This window comes from Marmota flaviventris, chromosome 13 (genome assembly GCF_047511675.1).
Source record: "Marmota flaviventris isolate mMarFla1 chromosome 13, mMarFla1.hap1, whole genome shotgun sequence".
Taxonomy (NCBI): Eukaryota; Metazoa; Chordata; class Mammalia; order Rodentia; family Sciuridae; genus Marmota; species Marmota flaviventris.
Window position 1 is genome coordinate 63,676,688 of NC_092510.1, and position 25,334 is coordinate 63,702,021.

Genomic DNA, 25,334 nt, shown 5'->3' on the forward strand with positions numbered 1-25,334 from the left:
ATGTTAATGTTTCTATGGCAATAGATTGTGCCATTTATAATATAGTGGAACACCTTTTTGACATTAAAACTCAAGGTAAGACAGAATACCAATTTTCAAGTTAACCAAGCAGTATTAAATATTGCTTTTATGAGGTTGCTATGCTACAGATATAAATAAAAAAACATTTCAGCTTAAAGTGAAGTATTTTGAATTTCTCTGTATCTCACATTTTTCACATACTCATTTATTCCCTTTTTGTATTAATCCTTATTCTCTCTTTTCTTGGTATCTCTACATTTCTTTTTTTTTTCTTTCGTAGAATAACAAATTATTTCACAAACATATTGCCATTTTAACAAATTCTTAATAAGTGCATATTTGATTTTCTGTTAAATGCTAAAGAAAAAATGTTCTTTAAGATGCAATCCTAGTTCAGAATTTTTTTTTATTATAAAAGAGAGGGAGAGGGAGAGTCACAGAATAGAGAAAAAGGAAAGGAAAAAAAGAAGGAAGAAAAAGGGATGAGGATAAGTGAAAGGAAAGGAAAGAAAAAGAATTGTTGAAATGTGAAAGTGGTTCTAAAACTTCAAATTGACTTGGGTTCTTGTTTAAAGTATTATCTGTTGCAGTAAATGTGGAGTGGAGCCCGAGTTTCTTCATTAATAACAATCTGGTAATACTTATGATCTGTGACCTATGCATTTTTGTAGGTAGTGGATATGAAATAAAATAGAGATGCATTCAGAATGCTAGTGGAACATAGATAGGAACAAAATTATTACAGCCTCAGTGTTATGGTTTAGATATTAGGTGTTCCCCCCAAAGATTATGTGTGACACAATGCAAGAATATTGAGGAGTGAAATGATTGGGTTATGAGAGTCTTTACCCAAGTGCATCAGTCCCCTGATGAGGACTAACTGAGTGGTAACTGAAAGCAAGTAGAGAGTGGCTGGAGAAGGTACACATTGAGGGTGTGGCTTAGGGTATATATTTTGTTTCTGGCAAGTGAATTCTCTCTTTATGCTGCTTGATCATCATATCTTCATCTGTTTCCCTCCAACCACACTGTTCCACCATGATGTTCTGCCTCACCTTGAGCCTTGAGGAAAGGAGCTGGTTGTCTATGGACTGAAATCTCTGAAACCGTGAGCCCTCAAATAAACTTTTCTTCCTCTAATTGTTTTTATCAGGTCTTTTAGTCACAACAGCAGAAAAGCTGACTAAAACACTCAGTTTTCAGGTTTAAGTCTTAATGGCTTAAAGGTAGTTACATAGAAGAAAGATGTTGATAATGGGCATTAAAAATCACTGAGTTAATTGTCTAAATGGGTAAAGAACACTCTTAACCATGGAAATGGAACACATAAGTGTTCAGAAGAAGAGGAATAACCAATAATGAATATGGTTAGAGGAGTGATTTTTAAAAGGCACTTGTTATGAGAGCAGATTTTTGAAACACACCCCAGACATAATGATTAAGAATGTGTGAGGCCAGACCATGGGACTCTCCCTCTTCAGTGAACTCTCGACTGCTCATCTCTCCCCTCAAGTGTGACAGTTCTAGCATAGTATTTTGCATATTGATACAAGAAGGAAATAGTGTTCTGAGAATATCCTTCAACATAGCTTAAGGTCAAATGGTGAGAAGCTGTCTGTACCTTATCTAGGAGTATGGCTTTTTTTCTTCCATAGGCATATTCAACATTTTTAAAGAAATTTTTGCTCCTATTTTTAAAAAGTTGAATATATTCCCTGTAAATGTATCATTGTTTATTTATAATATATTGAGTACAGTAATTTGCCTATTTTATATTAAATAACATTAATGAAGTAAAAACAGTGAAATGAATGATATGCATGATATCCATAAAGATTAAATACATGATACAAATTTAAAAAGGCAATATATAGATAAGTGAAGTTTACTATTATTCATACTCAATACAAAAAGCTATTTGCAATATACTATTATAAAGCTTATTTCTTATGAAACATTACATCAATGTTTTCCCTTGAACTAGGGAAGCTTTGAGATGGAATTAATTATCAGTTCACTAAAGTTTACATGATTGATGTCATCTACAGTTTGGCAATTTTTGTTTTTATGTGTTGCCATTTTTTTTTCATTAGGAAAGAGTTATGTGATTTAAGTCTATTAAATGCAAACTTCCAATACATGCAATTGAGCAGGCATTAATATCAATATTTAGCAATGTCCCCAGAGACAACAAAACCATATATGTGCTGGTTTCAACTCCTTCCTAGAGAAGAATTATTTTTACTTCCCTTGGATCTACTCGGGAGACTTAGTCAAGGGAGGATTATGTGTATGGGTGTATAAAACAAAAAAACATAGACAAAATAGAAGATCTAACATTGCCTTCAATATTTCAAAGAATATTCTCTCCCTGTTCACTGCCAAGTTCCAGAGTATAACTACTACTTTGGAAACCATGCACTAGGCTTCAGAAATTTCTAATAAGCCTCAGAAAAAATAAAAACTTATTTGGTCTATTCAGTATTCACTAGATAAGTATCTGCAAACAAACAAAGAACATGGAAATACATGCTTATTTAAAGCAACCAGTTTGACTCTGAAGTCATCCAGTGATTGCATGTAACTATAGACAGAAGCATCTTAGAACTTTGCAAGGGGGAATGGAAGTAAGATAATCTAAATTACAATAACCCTAAAGATAGTTCAAAGTGTAGAAAATCCAGTGCTGTAGGTAGGGAGGCCAACTGGTCATTCTCAAGTCTACTGTCTAACTGGTAGAGGCTCCAGACACTAATTTACGAGTGGATCGATGGTGACTTAGTTTGGTCTTTGATTCTAAATTGTTCTCATATATTGATAATTGTAAATCTCTTGGATGTTTTGTCAGTATAAGCATTCTTTCAATCATATGAAGTTTAATTTAACGTAAGCTAAGGGCACTGAAAGCTTCCCATTACAGTAATAACTCTGTGCATTCTCTCTCTCCACCTTCATCCCATATAAAATAAGAAGAAAACAGAGTAAACTGAGTTTATAACAATAAGACTCCTCTATGCATCCCAATCAACTATTTATATTACACTAGAAAATGTTTATATCTCTTTGGCTTTCAGAGTAAAATTATTTACAGTTGACATTGGTTGCCAGCTTTATGATAATTTTAATGAAATGTTCTGCAGTCCCTCCAAATATAAAGGATGCTTAAAGTGTGAGATAATGCTCCACAATTGAAGGGATATAACCAACAGGGGAGAAATGATGCAGTAATAAGCAATCTGAATTGTTGTATCGCGACCGTTCTCTTCCAACAGCCTTATTCACTCCTTTTTATGCTCTGGATAAACTATCTTCTATAGTAGTGAATAAGTAATAATGGATCATATCCCAGCTGTGAGCCGTTTTGTGGTTAGTAAAATAGGGAGCAACCAGGGATTTTCAATCTCAAATAACATTGTGTATGACAAGTAAACTTTAGTAATTTGCAGTGAATATTTCCAAGAGAGAAGAACAGAAAACTACAGCTATGTGTTTCAGTTCTTTACATATAATTGGATCTGTGTTTAAAACCTGAGGCTTGGGAATTTAATAAATCAGGGAATTCATCTTTGTTAGCTCATTTATGATATCAGAAAAACTAACTTTCCCAAGTCTCGATTATTCCCATCTTTAAAATAGAGAATTGAATGATGATTTTGCATTTAAACCATGGGGAGTGTAATACAATATGAAACATGGTTGTATCCTCCTCTCTAAAACTGGTTCCTTCTCTTCTTTACATTTTCTCAGATTTGCAATGTCCCAGTGCTGGACTGCAAAGCTTTCCTCTTCTCTTTCTACACAATATCCCTAGAAAAGCTTTCCTTGTTCTTGGTCATAAATCCTTCATGCATTCGGCGGTTCCTAAGTAAGATCTCAAATAGTTCTCTTACTTCAGTCTGGCTTTACATCTTCCTACTCCCCTTTTTGTTTAATAGACATGTCCCCATCACATATTCAGAACTAAGTACTGATTTACTTACCTTCTCCTCAAACCACTAATCTGCGGTTATCCCAATTTACCTCACATTAACAAATAAGATAACCTCTCTTCTCTTACAGCTCAAATTCAATCAGAAGCAAACACTGTCTTCCTGAATTTCAAAATATCTCAATTTTTTTTTACCTCCTTACCATTTCCTCATTCTCCAAACCATTGTTATCTCTCACCTGAATTGATGGAATTTCTTTTAAATTCAACTTTTTACTTTTTTTTTTCTTTTTATTCTGCCACAGGCTCTTCCCTGATTAGCAGTGAAAATAATTATTTTAAACAATGTCAGATAATGCCATTTACTTGCTACCCTTATCCTGTAGAGCACCACCCAGGTACATGTCATGGCTTCCAAGGTGCTGCTACCTTTCTGACCTTATCTCCTGCTTTTTGACCTATTCTCACTAAGTTTCATCCATGAAGTTCAAGTGGATTAAGCTCCCACTTTAAGGCTTTTGAAATTCCTTGGCTCTTCATGAATTTGGGACACATGTTTTAGGGCTGGAATGCTTGGAATATTTGGGATAGTAAGGTCTTTAATCATTTATTTTCTTATCCTTAAAAAGGCTAACTTGGGATTTTTCAGAAGGTAGCAGAATAGTTTTCAGCAGCTATAGAGGGCAAGACTTAATATGTTATATATGGCTTCTTCTTCTATTTTTTTTTTTAATGTTCATTGACCAAAGTAAATTTCACATCCAAACCCAAAAAAAGTGTGGGAGAAGTCTACACAAAATCATGGATCAGTGAGTATAGTTGTAATTTACTGGTAGTTTTACTGAAACAATTTTGTTAGCTTCCTACTGTTACAGTACAAGGGATTCAATGAAGGGTCTGGAATGTATGCCTGCTGGAGAAATGAAGGTAAGAAAGTAGATTGAACATATTATGAGAGAAGGTGAAAAGGCTTCTGCCAAATTTGGTAAGAAGCTTAACCAAAGCAATAATCTGATTAAATTATCTTTTTTCAGAGTTTGATCTGGTGATAACATATAAAATTGACTCAAGAATTGGTAGTATGTGGTAAGAAAAATAAAGCATTTTCACAATTACAATTAATTCACATTTGTATAAATTAATGTGAATAAGTGAAGAAAAGGAGTAGATGGATTAAAAACATGAAAATTTAGAAAGCATATGATTTTTGTTGTGTGATTTTTTCAGCTATAGTTATGAAAATATAAAAACTCCCATTTTTAAAAAAATTGATGTCATTTATAGAAGTCATGTTTTAAACTTTTGCAATCACTTGAAAATAACTGTTTAGTTGATGTATTGAAGATACATGAACTAAAAGACAAAAGCTCAGAAGTAAAAGACATACATAAAAATAATTTTATTATTAAAATATAAAATATATAAAGCAAAATGTAATATAAATGATTATATCCTTAATAAAAGTAAGGGAATTCAGAAAAAGAACATTTTTCTCATGAAAAATAATTAACTGGACAGATTTTTCCAAATAAGAATTGAAATCAAAACATTTTGCTTTGCTTTTTGCAAAGCTATGAAAATTTGAGAATCAGTTAGGATGTACTGCCTTTTCAGCCTCATCTTTCTTTCATAATGAAGTACCAAAGCTTGAGCAAGAAAAACAATGATGATTTTGATGATGTCAAAGCCTAATGTTTGCTGGGGATGTGGCTCAAACGGTAGGGCGCTCGCCTGGCATGTGTGCGGCCCGGGTTCGATCCTCAGCACCACATACAAAGCCTAATGTTTAGGTATTCCTAAAGGCATTTCCACTTTCATCTTCTTTTAATTTGGCATTTAACTCAATATATACAGTTTTTTTAAAATCTATTTCAAATTGGTTTTCTGTCCCTTGAATTGAACATTAACATAATTCAAAATTTTTATATAGAAGGTTGGGAAAAAGGTTTAGTTTTTTTTTTTTGTTTGTTTGTTTGTTTGGTACCAGGGACTCAACACAACAGTGCTTACCCACTGAGCCACATCCCAGCCCTTTTTATTTTTCACTTTGAGACAGAGTCTTGCTAAACTGCTGAGGTTGGCCTTGACCTTGTGGTCCTCCTGCCTCAGTCTCTCAAGTTGATGGAATTCCATGTTCGAGGAAAACAAGTTCTATGCTGCAAAATTTCTTTGAGGATAAAGTAAGCTTGGAATAAGGAAAACAGGTAAAAACTAGAGGCTTAAAAAAACCTAGCATGTGAATATGAAGAGATTTTACATATGTCTGAAAAGCAAGTTAAATGAATAAGAAGACACATAAAGAAGACTACCAGCACTGGATGGATGCTTTATTCCTTTACATTGGAAAAGAAGAATCTTTTTTGTTTTGTTGAATTATGTTTAGGTTTTCCCTTTCTCTGCAGTGAAATGCTTGTCTTTCAATATGAGAATGATAAATTTATTCTATTACTCCTTGTAATTACATTACTTACTATGTCTCAATATAGTCCTAAGAAAACAGTTTTATAGAAGTATAATTCCTAGAAGCTCACTTGGCAATTTCTACATAAAATTTCACATTAATATATGAATAATTCTTCTATAATTAATTTTAAAAGTGTGGTTTGCTAGTGATTCTGTTTTTCTTTGAAAAGTAATCAATGTCCAACAGATTCTTTTTCATTAATACTCTGAAATATGAATCAATACACTAATTTTCTTTTAAAAATCAGCAAACCTTTGTTTGTTTGTTTTTGAGAATATTCTATACATTTGAAGAAAGTTATGGACACTGGAAAAGTAATTACACTGTTAAGAAATTACCTCAAATGTCCACAACAAAGAATTTGAAAAGTTTCTTTATCTTTGTTTTCATTTTTTGGCATTGGGGACTGAATCCACAGGTTCTGGACCACTGAACTACATCCCAAGCCCTTTTCTTTTTTATATTGGGAGAGGATGCCACCAAGTTGCCACGGTGGCCTTGACTTGCAGTACTCCTGATACAACCTCCTGAGCAGCAGAGATTACAGGTGTGTACCACAGCATCTGATTAAAATCTGAATTTTTAAGGGTTTATGACTCAACATTTTTTATTATACTATTATATAAAATAGAAATGAAAATAATTTTCTACAAAGTATAAAAGAAAATTTATGTATAAAAATGCACTATTAATATATTCAGGTTAAAAAATCGGAAAATCATATAATGGGATTGAGTTATTATGCTATAAGCAAAACCCAACTATCATCTAACAACTAAGATGATATTTAGAAGTGGTGTAGTATGAAAAAATGTATGTGAAAAGTTGCAAGTATAAAATGAAACCCTGAAAATAGCATTACTATCTTAATATCGCTGTTAATATATACATTGATAATGAGAAAATTGAAAAATTTTTAATTCTAAATTTTGATGTCTGATTTTTCTCCATAAAAATAAATAGTTCTCATGCTTATTAAGTCAACCTATAGTTTAACCATTTTAACTAATATCTACTGGATTGTTGCATTGGTTCAGAGAGTAATATTGGATAAAACTGGAGAACCACCTGGGAAACAACAAATTTGAGGGGGAAAAATCTATCAGGTAATACAGTTATTTCCCCAGTTGATGATACAGAAATGAAATCAACTTTCCAATGTCCACATGGTTAAATAAACTGAACATCTTAGAACCTCCAGGCTAGAAAGGGCACAAGAAAGGTCATGAATTTTGTCCCCGGCTCTCTATAAACTGCCCCCAGAAAAATGAGAAAGCGTCCTATTCTCTTTTATTATAATTCTCTAGAGAATGCATTGCTATAACTTCTCACTTTAACTAAGAGTTTTCAATTTTCAAACTTCTTTTAAGGAAACTTCCTTCTTAAACACCCAAGGCAAAAATATAAATAACTTTCTTTCTGTAGATATACAAACTCTGAAATCTTGAAATCATTGATGACCACTATCAAAGTCATTTTCTAAATTTCCACTTTAGTTAAAACAATTGTACATCCTTCAACATTTCTCAGTGTATTTTATTTTTTGGCCCATAAAATATTTCCATGATCTTTCTGAACACTCCCCAGTTTCTCTGAATACCAATTTATTTGTGCAGCAAGAAATTGATCAGAGTCCCCCCATTCCCTTACTTTCCAAACTCTTGTAATCACTTTAAGTTTCTAATGCAGTGTTTTAACAACAACAAAAATTTGTTCATTAATTATAACTACAATCGATGTTTTATCATTTAAAAGTTTATTAAACAGAAAATTAGTAGGATTCGATGATTGCCATGATATACCCATTGCCAAATTTTTGTTGGCTGATCTCTTAGGGTAAGGAATAACTTCAGATATTTATTTTCACCCAGTATCAAGGCTTTATCTTTAACAGGTTTGGTACAACCATCTACCAACCTCCTGAAGGAATACCTATTTATATTTAATAACCCGTATATAATCAAATTTATGAAAATCTTTAAAACTAAAGGCAGTTCCATGAAGTAGGATTAGAGGCACCCAGAACTTGTCCAGTTCTGTGGGAAACAGAATTAAAGCAAGAATGTGGCTGCTTATTGAGAAGGCTGACTTGGGGTGGCAATGCAGTAGTGGACAGAGAAGTATTGGAAGATGGAACAGTGGGAGAAACAACCCTCCCCGACCTTCTGCAGAGCAGAACAGCAAGGGTAGTACACCCACTTAGTGCAATGACAGTGAAATAGGGGGAGTCCCAGTGAAATCTAGAGGACAGGATGTTACCCTACAGACAAGAAAACTAAATGAATAAGGGGCCTGGAATTTGCATAGGGAACTAGCTCTAAAGTTCTCTGCACTTCCCATGAGCTTGTAGCTGTGGAAGTTAATGGGGCCTCTGCATTTTCCCAGGCTGGGAACCCACAAGGATATAACACTGTACTTAATCAGCAGACTTCCACCAGAGAGTCAGTCTGGCGCCTTGGGAAAAGACCGTGACTCCCCAGAATTATATGAGATAAAAAACCAGTCTGTGATGCAGAGGGGAACTGAAGGTGCTTCCCTTTAAATCTTGGGTTGGAGAATCTGTCTCTGAAAATCAAGGGGAGGAAATAGTTACTTTTGATTTGTTGTGGGAGGCAACTCTGGAAGTACCCAAATTGTAGGAAGCGGATCATGCAGACCCCTCCACAAATACCCCCACATCAGCACAATTATTTTGTGACTTTGTTGCTTCTAACTGTCCTTGGGGACATTTGGGGGTATGCCACAGAACCAGCCTTAACCCCATCGTTCCTCAGAGTGCACAGCCCAAAAAGCTTTGGAGAAAACTTTTGTGGAGTTGCACATTTCACACTATCACTCTGATGAGCCCCAGGATGTTGTAAGCAGCACCCTTAAAGCATACAGATCAAAATCTCCAGAGAATCTGCAGGCTTTTCCTTCATTCTTGCTTTCCAGGTGCACGGTCAGTTTCTCCACCATTGCAGAGCACAGTCTAAAAAGCTCCAGAGAAAATCTTTACCTGGGGAGCTCCACTTTACACTCTAGTTTATTATAGTGAGAAAAGCATCAGAGAGGAATTCCAACTACAGCTATAAATAACTTCTACTAGTCACTGGGGGAAGCACCACAAAGAAAAGGAGACAAGGATGAATAAAACCCATCCTTTGCTCTGATCATTAGATGCCCAGTCTAAGAAGACCCACAGAGGAGCTTTGATCAGAATAGGTTGTAAGCATGCACTTTCATCCCTTCTTTCAAGAGCCTTAATGGGCTAGAATTTTCATTTCCCCCTAATACATTTTTAGTTGGTGCTTTTTTGTTTATTTCCTTCTGTCTTCCTTTACTCTCTCCTCTTTCTAAAATTTACTCTTTCTTTTTATCCCTGTTTTACTTTCTATCTGCTTTTCTTCTATTTTTCTCTTTTCTTCTATTTAACATTTAATTGTTTTCTCTTTTTTCCTTTTATTAAAAAAGATTATTTCTATGGTATTTGTAAATTTTTATTTTGTTCTATGTCACTTCCCTCCCTATATTTTGTGTAGTTTTTGATATTGAATTTGTTGTTATTTTAGTCTTCTTTTTTTTAAGAGAGAGAGAGAGAGAGAGAGAGAGAGAGAGAGAGAGAGAGAGAGAGAGAGACTGAGAATTTTAATATTTAATTTTTAGTTTTTCGGAGGACACAACATTTGTTTGTAATGTGGTGCTGAGGATCAAACCCCGGCAGCAAGCATGCCAGGCAAATGCGCTACCACTCCAGCCACATCCCCAGCCCTATTTTAGTCTTCTTAATAATTTATTTTTCTTCACAGTGCTGGGAGTCAAACCCAGGACTTTGCATATGTTGCACAAGTGCTCTGCCACTGAACTATACTCCCAGCTCATCTGGGAGAAATTTTGCCTTGCTACTATCTAGTCCCACGGAAACCTTGGTGGATACTTCAAAGAAAAAAAGGAGAGAAAAACCTCCCAGCTGAAGACTCATTCCCAAGTGGTATGGGTAGGGGAAGAATCTGATGGCCTGCCCCTAGACACTCACCCCAACAGAAAAAGCAATGAGAAATAACATAAATTTATGGATATCCTACCTATGAAGGTTCTAAACATTGGTTGCCATATCCTATGGCACATTTACTGGAAGTGAATGCCACAGAAAGGGAGATCTGACCTTGAACCTTTTTATACCCCAGGAAACACCATGATCTCAACCAGTGTTTAAACAGAGAATATAACCATGGTTGTAGCAGTCAGTACCAGAATTGCTTTCAAATAATAGAACCAAGATCAACAATACCTGAGTAACCCCACATCACCTGATAGGGTTTCCACTCTCATTGTAGAAGTAATCACAAAGGCTGCAGCCATTTAATCTGCTGTCTACACTACACCTGGTTGAATTACTAGAGGGACTCCACTGTTTTGAGACTTACAGAAAAACAGATCCCACAGTGTCTGTCATAGTATGCATTATGTCAAAACCCACTAATCACAAAGAAGAATTAGGGAGACTATAGTCAAAAGAAAAACCAGGAAAATTTAATCCTACAGAAAAAAGTGGTACTTCAGGTATTAAAGAAGACTAATTGATAAGAAGGCCCCCTCATTTAATTGTGGAAGAAATGTATATCCTAAATAGATGCCTAGATCTCAACAGAACAACACGAAAGATATGAATAAGCAAGACAATATTATACCTAATAATTTATAACTTCATAGTGACAAATTTCAAAGATATCAAAATATATGAAATGTCAGACAAAAGTTCAAAAAATTATTTTTGAAAAAGCTCTTTGAAATCCAAGAAAATACAAATAAACAGTTGAATGGATTAAGGAAGAAAATTAAGCATTTTTAGTAAAAAAAGAGAATTTGAAAAAGAAGCAAATGGAAATCTTAGAAATTAGAAGCTCAATTAAGTCAGAATTAAAAGTCAATTGAAAGCCTCAACAACAGTATAAATCAAGGAAAAGAAAGAATATGAGAAGTATTAAATAAAAAATAAAGAATAAAAGAATGAAGAAAACATATATTTCTACAGGACACCATTAAGAGCTGAAACATCTACATAATCACCTGAAGGGAGAAGACCTTCATGCTGAGGACACAGATTACCTATTAAATAAAATAATAGCAGAAATTTCCCAAAGCTTAGGAAAGACGTGGACATACTGCCACAGGAGGCATTTAGAATCTCAAATATGGAGGATCAGAAAAGAACTTCTCCATAACTATTATAGTTAAATTGACACACACATACACTTATACACACACAAGGTGTAAGAGAGAAGCACCAAATCAAAATTAAAGACAAACCCATTGGAAGAACAGCACATTTCTCAGTAGAAACTATAAAGGTCACTAGGGCATGGAATGATGTATTTTAAGTTCTGAAAGAAAATAACTGCCAGTCAAGATAACTATACCCAAGGTAGAAGTAAATATAATCCAAGTTAAACAATCTGAGGGAATTCATGTCTGCTAAACCAGCATTATACAAGATATTTAAGAGAATCCTATACCCAGAAGAGAAAGAAAGATAAACACAATCATGAGAGCATTAAAAGAATAAATCTCACTGAAAGAATAGACCTACAAATAATAAGTAGAAAAAATGAAACAATATCAAGATAGAAAGCCGTCAAATATCTAAGATGAATATGGGAAGAAATTAGCAGAACATATTCAAAACAAGGAGAAGGAAATCAACAAAATGACAAAGAACAAATACATATCTTTTACTAAAAATCCTCATTGTTAATTCAATTAATCCTCCAGTCAAATCCTCCAGTATAGACTAACTGATTGGAATAAAATCAATACCCCCAAATAAGATGCCTGAATAAAACTCAGCAAAAACAGAGACATTATTAAGATGAAAGTATAAAAAATATCCCAAACACATGGAATTTGGAAGCAAAATGGTGTAGTCACATTAAGGTCTGACAAAATATACTTTAAACCAACATCAGTTAAAGACACAAAGAAGGTCAATACATATTCATAATGGGAACGACTCATTGAGAAGATATAACAATTGTAATTAGAGATGTCCCAAATATCAGAGAACCCAATTTTATGAAATAAATACTAATATAAATAGAGGGAGAGATATACCTTGGCTTTTGATGGCTTGAATAAAAACAAAGATATTTGAAGGTCGAGTGAGGATGTTAAATAAAGGACTATCTCTTGCAGTTTTCCAGAATATTTCCATTAAAATATTGAAAACATTGAAAAGAAAAGATACCAGAACAACTAAGCATTTCATAAAAATGGGCCATAAGTAGTAGTTATGGTAAAAATTAAAGCCTCTGGGATTTTATGTGATTTTAAATTATAGTTCTTCCCCTTAGTTATAGAACCTTTGGAAACTTTATAACATTTATTTTATTTTATTTTATTTTTTTATTAGTTGCACATGACAATACAATGATCTTGACATATCATACATTTGAATCAAATGGGGTATAATTTCTCTTTTTCTGAGTGTACAGTTTGCAGAATCACATTGGTTATACAGACACGTATATACATACAGCAAAATTAATGTCTATTTTATTCTGCTGCCCTTCATCATTTGTTTTTCTTCTTTTGTACTGGTGACGAACCCAGAGGCTCCCAACCACTGAACATCATTCCTAACACTTTATTTTTCTTCTTTTTTGAGACAAGATCTCACTAAGTTGCTTAGGGCCTTGCTAAGTTACTAAGGCTGTCCTGGAACTTGCAATCCTCCTGCCTCAGCCTCCTGAGCCATTGGGACTATAGGCATGCACCACCATGCCCAGCTCAAAGCTACCAATTTTTTTTTTTTTAATTACAGTAAAATGATCTTGACAATTCATACATTTGAATCAAATGTGGTATAACTTCTCATTTTTATGATTGTACAGGTTGCAGAATCACATTGGTCATACAGTCACCTATATACATACAGCAATAATAATGTCCATTTTATTCTGCTGCCCTTCCTATCCCCTCTTCCCCTCCCCTCCCCTCCCATCACATCTCTCTACCCAATCTAATGTAGAATGGAACCACCATTTAATCCAGCTATTCCCTTTCTCGGACTATACCCCAAAGACCTAAAAAGAGCATACTACAGGGACACAGCCACATCAATGTTTATAGCAGCACAATTCACAATAGCTAAACTGAAACCAACCTAGATGCCCTTCAATATATGAATGTATAAAAAAAAATATGGCATTTATACACAATGGAATATTACTCAGCACTAAAAAATAATAAGATCATGGCATTTGCAGGGAAATGGATGGCATTAGAGTAGATTATGCTAAGTGAAGTTAGCCAATCCCTAAAATACAAATGTGAATGTCTTCTCTGATATAAGGGGGGTGACTCAAAATGGGATAGGGAGGAAGGGCATGAGAAGAAGATTACCACTAAATAGGGAAGAGAGGTGGGAGGGGAAAGGAGGGAGAAGGGGATTTGCACAGAAGATTGAAGGAGACCCTCATCATTATACAGAATACATGTATGATGTTGTAAGGAGAAAAAAAAAGAAGTGTGTCACTTTATAACAATTTAAGGTTTACTTTCATTGTCTGAAATCATAGTGGGGTGCTCATAATGTTTGAAAAGCAAATCAGATATTGAGATAAAGTAAAAAATGTGACAGTTTCTAGCACATATTAAATATTCAATAAATGTTTATTATTATGATTATTTTTATTTTAATAAAATATTTTTAATATGTATGGTCTGAGTTATGTCTCAGAATATTAATAGAAAAATTTTATATTCTCTTAAAATTTTTTAAGTCTTTTTTTGTCTTTTTTTTCTCTCTCTCTTTTTTAAGGTGTAGATGGACACAACACAATGCCTTTATTTTTATGTGGTGCTGAGAATCGAACCCGGGTCCCGACCATGCTAGGCAAGTGCTCTACCATTGAACCACAATCCCAGCCCCCTCCTTAAATTTTTCTTATACTTTTTAATTATATTTTTTTAAATCAGTTTAATTTCAGAAAATGTGTTAAAACATATAGTTATACATTGGTTTCTGAAATTATTTTCACAAACATGTTTTCATGAAACATGTTTTAATGAAACACACATTTTAATCGACATACTCAGGACACATTGAATTTTAAAAATACATTACATAATATCTTTGTAAATAAAATTATTTTCATGAAGTGCTTCTGTATTAGTCAGTTTCCTGTCATTGTTGCAAATACTTCAGATAAAAATCTTAAAGGGAAGAATGAGTGACTTTGGCTCATGTTTTCAGGCGATGGTGGCTTGGCCCTGTTGCATTGGGCCCGTGGTGACTTAGTACATCATGGTGGGAGCACATAGTGGAGAAAATTTCTTGTCACTTCATGGTGGCACAGAAGCCAAAGAAAGCCAGAAGAAAAGAAGGGGCCAGAGTCAAATTACTACCTTCAAGGGCACACCCCAGTGATCCAACTTTCTTCCATTTGGTCCCACGTCTTAAAAGTTTCCACCATCTCCCAATGGCACCAACTGGGTGGGGATCAAGGCTTCAACACATGACCTTTGTGGAAATACAAAATCCAAACTATAAAAAATCTCTTTTTAATTCCTTACAGTTTTAATTACTGATATAATCAAATTTCTCATCAAGCCACTTACTTATTTCCAGAAATATCATGAATATGTGCTCTCAAACTCTAACTACAATAAAATTACAGCCATATTTATAATGACTACAAGAAAAAGGAGAAGCTGATCATTCAAGGTAATTAATCCATTTATTTCTTTAATGGATTTGAGATGACAGAGTGTAATCTTTCAGATGGCTAATCTCCTCAAGATTTGAAAAATGGGATTAGTGATTTATTGTAAATACAATATTTGGGGTTTAGAAAATATGAAGACAAAGCAAACCAGTGAAAACCATGTATTTTTTGTTGTAAAAATAATACTTTTCCTTATAGTCTTTATTTTCATTTGTATAATGAAATGTGGTTACTGTAAATATATCTGGTTACAGATTATCAGTCTGTGAACTGATAACAAGAAGAATAAAGAAAGTTTACCACAGTAATCACATGCAAGTGAATTATTAGATGTAACCCTGACTGTAATAGTACTGGATATATAGCCTCTGGTCCCTGCTTCTCATATGAAGTGTTTCCTCATATTTTGTATTTTTTAACTGGTGAAAGGAATTATTCAAACTACTAATTTTGGATATGTCAGTAATATACTTGTTTTATTTATGTGTGCCATTGTGTCCCAACTGGTTTTCTGGGACCTTGAACCTCCTGGTGCTTTAATTGTATCATTTCTTGTTTTTATTTGTACAAACAAGAAAACAGAGAAATGGATTAAAGTAATTTAAATAACTGTAGAATTTTGGCTACATAGCCCATTTTATTCATGTAAATATATCTTCTATGATAAATGTACTGGGCTCTCTAGAGAACTGCCTAATTTCAACATAATTTAGTAAAAAACATATATTTCTCTGTAACATTGAATATTCATCGAGAAAATGAATTTTGAGGAATTAAAAACAGCATGTTGCAGCCAATCAACCTATCACAGCAGAAACACAAATGAAGAAAAGCATTATATGACAAGTGGCTCTATAGTTGATGAATAATAATGACAAATAAAAATGCTAATGAGAATAGAGTACTACATCCCCTAGAACATCTAAAACCACATTCATTAGGCTAAGAAATTAAGCAATGCATATATATATATATATATATATATATATATATATATATATAAATAGACACTTGTACTTCAGAAATTGAAACCCCCATTAAATTTCTTTCCCACAGAGCTCATGAAATATCAATAGGTAACTATGGAATGATGAACAATGAAATATATTAACATTATAAAAAAGAAAGAAAAATTGGACATGCATTAAAAATTCTGAAACCTAAGTAGGTACATTCCTATTGTAATTAATTATGTAATACTATAATTTAAACAGATATTTTATTTAACAAATTTTGGGAAAAGATATAATGAAGAAGAAGAAAAGAAAGATAAACTAGGTTAAAAACATCATATTCAAATAAATACATATGGTAAATTAAATTTAAGATATCAATTAAGGTTCTTTATAAATAATATTTTACAGTTCTCCAAGTTTGCTTAACAAATGATGTATCCATTACTGCAAATTTTTATTTATGTACAATTTCCTGAGGCTAATTTTATTCTCCATCAAAAGAATTGTCTGCATCTTAAAACAGGAAAACAAATATGGGACATGAAACTTGAGCTGTTGCTAGACAATAAGAACACTTTCAGGGATGCAAAGAAGCAGCTTAAAGTACTTTCCCTGCACAAAAAGTGATCCTCTAAAAATTGAGTGAGAAAATAATAATTCTTTGAAAAGCTATGAATCCATAATGATGCTGAAAAATGTTTTAAAGTTTTGTCATATACAAATGAATTTCAGGTGTTTACAGAAATTGCTGATTATGGGCATATCAGAATTGTATGCTTATCTTATTTTAATTAGTACTTAAATTTTGTTACACTTAATGGAAAGTAAAGTGACCAGTTCAATGTCTAGTTGTGTTAACAAAAATGGAAATGGCTAAAATCAAGTAATGAAAAGGTTAAAAACAATGTAAAGATTAACACTGAAGCTGTGAAAACTATGGAACTGTGTTTCTTCATCTGTTAATTCCACAATGGGTAAATTGCATCCTCAAGATTTAAAGTTTTACTTGGTTAAATTCTCATGATGTTATTATAATTTTGCATGTATAATTTAGAAACTGGGTAAATATTGGTGTAAGAAAATGGATTTTATTTGACACTCCTTTACTCTTCAATCTCAATCTCTCTCTCTCTCTCTCTCTCTCTCTCTCTCTCACACACACACACACACACACACACACACACACAAGAGATTATAAGAGCATGCTATGTATAAGTTTATGAGAGGTTTGGGATTACCTAGGCTAAAGGAAAGGCATCACTATAGATTTCAGCAATTAAAATTGTCAGTAAAATCAAATTTTGTTGAATCTTCCTTAAATCTACAGAGATCCCAGAGACGGAGTCCTGGGCCATTAAATCCATGGCAGAATCAAATTTGCCATAGCAAGCATGAGGTAGTCATTAAGAAATGCATTTGTGCCAGCTCCCTGGCACACTCCTGTAATCCCAGCATCTCAGGAGGCTGAGGCAGGAGAACTGAGTTCAAAACCAGTCTCAGAAACAGTGAGGTACTAAGCAACTCAATGAGACCCTATCTTTAAATAAAATACAAAATAAGGCCAGAGATGTGGCTCAGTAGATGAGTGCTCCTGACTTTAATTGCCAGGACCGAACAAAAAAGAAATGCATTTGTATGGGCTGAACAAAATGATTCTATTATTGAAAATTTTATGTACCTCATGTTTATAATCTAAGAACAATAATAGAATCATTTCATTGGGTGTAGATAGTTTGTTTAAAATTCATTCAAAGGTTTAACTTAATTGTTATTAAATTTACAAATGTGGCTTATGCAATTGTTGTCTAAATGCATGGGAATATTTTGCTCAGTATATTGGTATGTGTGTATGTGGATTTGCCTTGTGAAATCTTTGAAATGATCAATATAATCAGATAGATTAAATTGTTGATTGTAAATTGACAGGTAAGTGAACTTGTTGAATTAAACATATACATAGATAGAGGTAAATGTTTAAACCAATTTCAATCTCTGAAATATAAAGTTGAACATAAATTGAAATCAAGTCAAATCACTGATCTTACTTTTTAGGTAATTATTAAGTTACAATAAGTTTAAAGTTTTGAGAACTAATTCTTAAGCTATTAGATATAACAATTGAAAAATTAATTAAAACAATCCCATAAAACTACGCCAACTATGCCATTTTTTTACTGTGTAAAAATGCCCATCAGACATTTAAAAAGGAAAAGACCTAGTGAACTTAGGTTATGTATCTTCCCAGGTGCTGTAATGTACATTCTTTCAACATAAACATACATTTCACTTATTTTGTATTCATGTGAGGAGCACCAATGATGTTCAGCAATTAAAGGAAAACAAAATTCAAGTTTCTAATTGCAAGATCTCCTCAGTCAAAATCTTACATTCATATTGTGTCACTGAGACACGCTTGGATAAACGTGAATGGAATAGTACTAAACTTCCCTAGGGCTCAAGCTAAGCTTTAAATGAACCAGGAAATATTTTAAAAATTATTTAATAACACTCCAAAACTATTTCATGATCTGTTAGTGCATAAAATGAAGTAAAACTAATAATTTTTAAATATTTTAGAAACAACAAAATATCTATATCTATATCCATATATATATATATATATATATATATATATATATATATATATATAATTGTTATTATCTCATTTTATGTACTTAGGCTATCATATTTTGACTGTTATGTCTGGTGATTTCATTAAAATATTTTAATTAAAATATTACACTATTCCCTCCATTCATTTTCTCCTTCCTTCTCTCCCTATTCTAGCTTTCCTGCTTATTTTTCATCCTTCCTTTCACCATTTATTTGTCCATTTTTTCTTTCTTCTATTCTCCTGGCTTCTCCCTCATTCTTACTTTTCTGAGTTTTTTCCATTACTTTCCCCAAATACATATTCATATTGATATGCAAGACATTGTATTTGGTTACATAAGATTTTAAATGATTTTTCAGTATATTGAGATATAATTGACGAATAAATTTAAGCTGTGTAACTTGATGTTTTGATGTATACATATGCTGTAAAATGATCACCATTTAACATATAAAGCTATGTTTAATCTAGCTAAATGACACATTTTCTTACTTTTATTCAGTGACTCCCTAATTTCCAAATATTCATGGTTTGGGAGCTAAATATTTTACTGAAAATGTTATGCATAGAGAGATGGTATTTCTCTAGTGACTGGTTGCAAGTTGGAAAGATGGCATCTTTTTAAAGTTGAATGTTGTATTTGATAGGATCTTTTCTTTTTCTTATATAATTTAGAAAGTTAAGAGATTGCTAAAGATTGGGTAAGTAAACTGTCTCATTCAATTATAAACACACATATACACTAATTTTTTTTTTCTTGACAGTACACAAATGTATCATTGTGAAATACTATAAATCAGTGACAAAGAAAAATAAGACGAATCCACCTCCTCCATGTTAAGTGGTTTAGGAATTTCTTCATATCAACCAATTTACTTCCAAGGGCAAATATAATGAAACTCAGAAGGTAGCAATGATGTCTGGTCAGACGCCTGGAAGTAAGGACATATACATTTTAGACTAAGATTCCCAGATTGGAATGACCATGTTTATTCTTATGCCTCCTAACTGAGAGAGAGAGAGAGTTTAAAGGACAATTTATTTCAGAATGGAAAATAAATAAGGGCTATCAACCTATCATTTTGTATATTTTGGACTGCCTGGATTAGAGCAAATTGGTATAATAAAGAGAATATTATGGCAATGAGCCAGATTCCAGAGACTGACCCAGGTGGTTTTTCTCTCATTTTCCTCTTATCCCTTTGGTACATTCGTGTTTATAAGAAAATGTGTGTGAACGATTCCATACGATTTTTAAAAATATAATGAAACCGGGGCTTATGAAGATATTGTCTCTCAATGTTGAGACTATACTTTTTATGCTTGAGGGTACAGGTGAAGAACTCCACCAATTGTATTTCTTCTTTGTCAGGCAGCTCTTCCTTGACCTTTACATGACAGGGAGTACAGTAACAGTGAAGCCAAGGCAGGGAGATGGAAAACGCTTTTCCTGTTGCTCTCTGCTCCTAATTCCTTTCTGCACTTTAGACTCCCAGTTCTATCAGTGGCACTACAGCACCACCTCATTCTGACAGTAAGTCTATCCAGAAGGCAGAGTTGATTCCAGCTTGCATTTTTCCCAGTACTCATGGGAAAAGAACCAACTCCTAAAGGGAAACTTCATCCTCAGGAGTCAGATTTTCAGGTCTAAGCCATCTTTGCTCTAATCTCAGAAATATTAATAAAGAAGGGGCAGCATCTCCCTCTCCTTAAACCATATTCCAGGATTTTAGAATTCCCTCTGGAAAATGTCTTGGTTTCAATAATTTTTATCTTTATTCCAACCACTGCAAGGAGGTAGTTATTTCCTACAGTTGTTATCACTATAATACCTTAGTGATTCCAGCTAATCTTTTTGGATCATTTTTTAACCAGTTAAGTAATACTTTATAGTAATTTCTTTCCTTATTGTAACTGATGTGATTATGCCTCATGACTAGACCTATGCCATTAAAACCTAACTAAAAAATTGTATTTGCCATATTTTCTATCTCTGCTCTTCTTTATTTCCTCTTTGTATTTATTATCCATAGTAGTTTCCTTCTCATTGTTATTTTTCCTGTATCTCTTGTTACCAAAATGTAAATTTTGGAGAAACAGCTTTTCAAATGCTGTGCTCAGTCACTACATTCACAGTGACTTGAATACTGATAAATAGCAAATTAATAATAAATATGTGTTGCATAAATAAATGAGCACTGTATATATGGTAAAAATTAATTAATGAATAAAGGAAAATAATTGTCTTAAATATTCCACCCCAAAATGTGCAAATATAATATTTAGTCATTTTTGTGTATAAACCCTTAAGAGAAAGTCAATTTATATAGAAAACATGAAGAAAATAATGGAATAAAACTCTTTAAAGTTTTAATGAAATATTAAATGCACTTTAATTTAAGTAAAAATGGGTTAAAGAAAAGATGAAGAAATAATTGGAGAAGAGATAAGTGTTTACCACACAGAATATTAGTTCTTAAAATGTTGAAAATTGGCAATCAGATTGTTGGAAGAACTCATTCTACTGACATTTTTATATGCAGAGTGTTAAAATTTCTAAGAATGCCTTTATAATAAACATATGGATTTTAGTTAATCACCGTTTCTCCTATTCCCAATAGACTTAAATCCAATTATTTCATTCCTTTCATTACCAGCCCTGCATCTGGTAGCATTTGGGTTTATGACCCCTGTTTAAAGATATCTGTAAATTTAATGAAAATGGTTTCATGGACACTTGAAATAGTTGAGCCTTTATCATTTGATTGATGTCTCAGGAACAGAGTTGAACATGTATTGTCCTTTAAAAATTAAAGCTATAAAAGCTGTCTCTACAATACTAGCAATAGAACAAAATATAGCTGGTTTGCTTCATGACCCAGAAAAATGATTCTTTTCCTTATATTTTCTCAGCAGAAATGTGTCATTAGGCTCTGCTACAATGTCAAAGTAAATTTCATTTTACTTGCATTTTATTTAAAGATTTTTTTTAATTGCTTCCCATGATGTCAATGTGCCTAACATAACTTACACAAATCTACTCTTGACCAGTGTTCAGTGGTTGTTGGCTGAATCTTTAGTTCATGTCTGTGTCTATACTAGGTTTGAGTGATACAAAGTAGTTTGTAATTATGCCTTGGTTCTCAGGGAACTTACTTCAATTTTAGATTGAAATATTATGTTTCCAAAGGAGTCTAAGAAAGCTTCTCAAATACATTATATAACCTGAATCTTCCTTGACAAGGTCATATTATGAATCTCCTCTTTAACATAGAGTGTATAGAAAAACAAACAAACAAAAACACCAATCTCTTTCTTTCTTCAGAACACTATAGCAAGGTCCATTTGAAAATATACCTGTTTGTGTTATGTATTGTCTATCACATATTTATATTGATCTATGAATAATTTACAAATCTTTTCTTTGAGATACAGACAGAAAGACAGAGATATATGAAATTGCAATATTGAGACCACTTGTTCTGAAAATGCAATTTATCTTCACTAAATGCATCAAACCAATGTTCAAATTGGACACCAAATGGGTATTCAAATAGTATATAAAAATAAATATAGAACAGGGAGTGGTGGGCTCATCATCTGTCTTAGTTCTTCTCCCAATCATGATATTAATATTTGCTGGGAAGAGTCAGTATTAGGTTGTATATAGGCTTATGTTCTCCATGATGAAAAATTTTTACTATACCAGCTCAGACAGTACAAATGAAGGAGCAATATACTGTGGGTGCTAGCTACCTTTGTAGTAAACATACAAATAAAATGCAACGTGTTTTTATCTAGGTATTTTTCTTTTTTTAATTTAAAAATAATTTCTACTCCAAGTGTGGTATGGTAGTCCCACTATTATTATACCTGAATCAGAATGCCCTCAAATATGATCATATTAATATTATTTTAATTCAACAGCAACCTGAAAACTTGAAATTAAGTATATGGAATCAATTTAGTTACTAACCACTTCATAATATATGAGAGAAAAAATCCAAAATCTATAGAAGAGGAGCTGGGCTATAGTTCAGCGGTAGAGCACTTGCATAGCATGTGTGACACACTGAGTTTGATCCTAAGCACCACATAAAAAGTAAATAAAAAATAAAGGTTTTGTGTCCATCTACAACTAAAAAAATAAACACATAAAAAATTTATAGAAGACCTATTCATCATTGAGTACTGAGGTAGATTCTTTGTATATGTTTTTCTTTATTTGCTAATTAAAACAACCTTGTAAGGCATATTATTATTCTTATACAACATTTATAGCTGAAGAAACTAATATTTGAATACTTTATCATGGGATAATACCTATCTTGGGAAATAATAGAGTTGAACTAAGGTCAGATTAGAAGCTCAGTCCATGTTTTTTCCATTCATCTTTTCCCAGATGCAAAAAAAAAAAAAAAAAGAAGAAGAAGAAGAAGAAGAAGCATGCCTTGTAGGTTTCTTCCTTCTAGTTCAGAAATGTTAATTTATATTAAAATACTACATAGTACCCCACTTAGCCACATGAGATATATTCAAAGACCCCCAGGGGATGCATAAAACAGTAGATATTGTGTCAAATTTTTATACATGCTGCCTTTGGAAAATAAAGTTTAATTTATAAATCAGACAGAATAAGAGAATAAATAATAGCTAGTAAAGAAAAGAAAAATCATGGCAATACATTAAAATTATGTGTAAGTGATCTATCCATTTCTTTGTTTTTCTCTCTGAAAATGATATTTTTGTACTGTGCTCTCCCTTTTTCTCACTACAGTTGACTGTGGGTAAATGAAACTATAGAAAACAAAACCACAGAGAAGGAGGGACTATAATCTAAAATAGATATCAATAAAGTTGTGTTTTTACTTCTTAGCAAGTTATTTATTTGTATCTTCAAATGTAGACCTAGAGGAGTAGATTTTAAATTGATCTCATGAAGGTCATGCATATTTTATGTTTTAACTAAAGTCTCTGGCCACCTTTTCACATTGTAGTGGGAAGAAAATGGAATGGTAGATATAGCTTTAACTTAGATTGTCTCTGCAATCTCCTTTTGCTAAAGGATTTAGATCAACTATGTAAACATTAATATGAATGCTTGGAGGCTGACCACACAAGCATATTTTGATCACTAGAGACATGACTCTGTCATTTCTTCTTCATTTACATATTCTGTGTTTTTAATCACATATATGTTTCGGATTTCCTCCCTTACATAAATGTTGGACTCTCAAGAAGTTATTGTCTTCTGTTATCTACACTTCTCTCTTTCTTCTTATATCATCTTAACCCAAAGTTCTTTTTATTGTGTATTAGTCTCTCTCTCTCTCGTTTTTTTCTGTGACTAACATCTCTTAGAACAACAGCTTAAACAAGAAATAGTTTATTTTGACCCATGATTTCAAAGATTCAGTCCATTGTTGTCCAGAGAATTCCCTCAGTGGTCCAACCACTCCAGTCACACTCTATCTGCATTTCACTTCTGAACATTCTTGCATTGACTCAGTAAACTAGGAGTACATCTAACCAAACCATAACATTACACCATTGGACCTCAGAAACCCCTGTCTATTTCAAGGACCTGCAAAACCCATTTAGCCCATCTCCAAGAGTCTCCATAGTCTTAACGTTGCAATATAGCCCAAAAGTCCAAGTCTAAAGTCTTTTCTGAGAATCAAGGCAAACTCATGGCTGTGAATACCTGTAATGATCAAAATCAAGTTGTCTATGTAACCAATATACAATAACAGAGAGTAACCATTCTCATTCCTAGGTAGAGGAATAGGGAAATAAATAGAAAGATGAGATGGGAGCTGGATACAGTACAATATACCTGTAATCCCAGAGGCTCAGGAGGCTGATGCAGGAAGATCATGATTTCAAAACCAACCTCAGCAAAAAGCAAGGCACTAAGCAACTCAGTAAGATCCTGTCTCTAAATAAAATACACAAAAATGGCTAAGGATGTGGCTCAGTGGTTGAAATCCCCTGAGTTCAATCTCTGGTACCAAAAAAAAAGAAAAGAAAAGAAAAGCAATTGGCATCAAAACAAGTCCAAAACCCAGCTAGACAAACAAGTTCTGTGGCCCCCAGTGATCTCTGAAGTGTTTGGGAAGTCTTGTCCCTTTGGCCTATTAGTTGAGGGTATCATAACCTCTTTCATGATCTGTCCCTCTCTCTATCAAGCAACATTCTTGGCAGACAATCCATGTTACTGGATATCTTAATTACTGGGGTCTTTATTCCAACTTCATTTTCACTTCCACAGCTCCATGCCACTGCCTAAATACCATGCTGCCTTGAAATTTTCTCCATAAATTAAGCTTATCATCTTTAAACTTGACCTCATACAAAGTCTCAGGATAAGGGCAAAATGTAGACAAGTTTTGGCAGAATATAACATGAATGGCCACTAACCTAATACCAAATAGAATCTTTTTTACCCCCTGAAGCCTCATGAGCAAAATCTTTTAGTGTCCACATCCTCTTGGCATTCTGGTCTTCTGAATGCCCATAAGAATCACCCATTAAGCTCCACATACAATGATCTAATGCTCCACTAGCACGCATCTTTGAACTTTTTCAATATCCTCTTACAAACCAGTTGAAAAGACCTCTGAACTACGTTAGTTACAACAAAGAA

General features: G+C 33.2%; 1 long non-coding RNA gene across 1 annotated transcript; it reads left to right on the forward strand.

Moving 5' to 3' along the window:
• The first annotated feature begins 1,023 nt into the window (after positions 1-1,023).
• LOC114089278 (uncharacterized) lies at positions 1,024-23,104 on the forward strand. Its single transcript, XR_003582144.2, has 6 exons — positions 1,024-1,129; positions 6,006-6,153; positions 6,832-6,960; positions 14,212-14,286; positions 15,022-15,117; positions 23,091-23,104. It is a non-coding gene; the product is annotated as an uncharacterized lncRNA (long non-coding RNA).
• Positions 23,105-25,334: the final 2,230 nt, after the last annotated feature.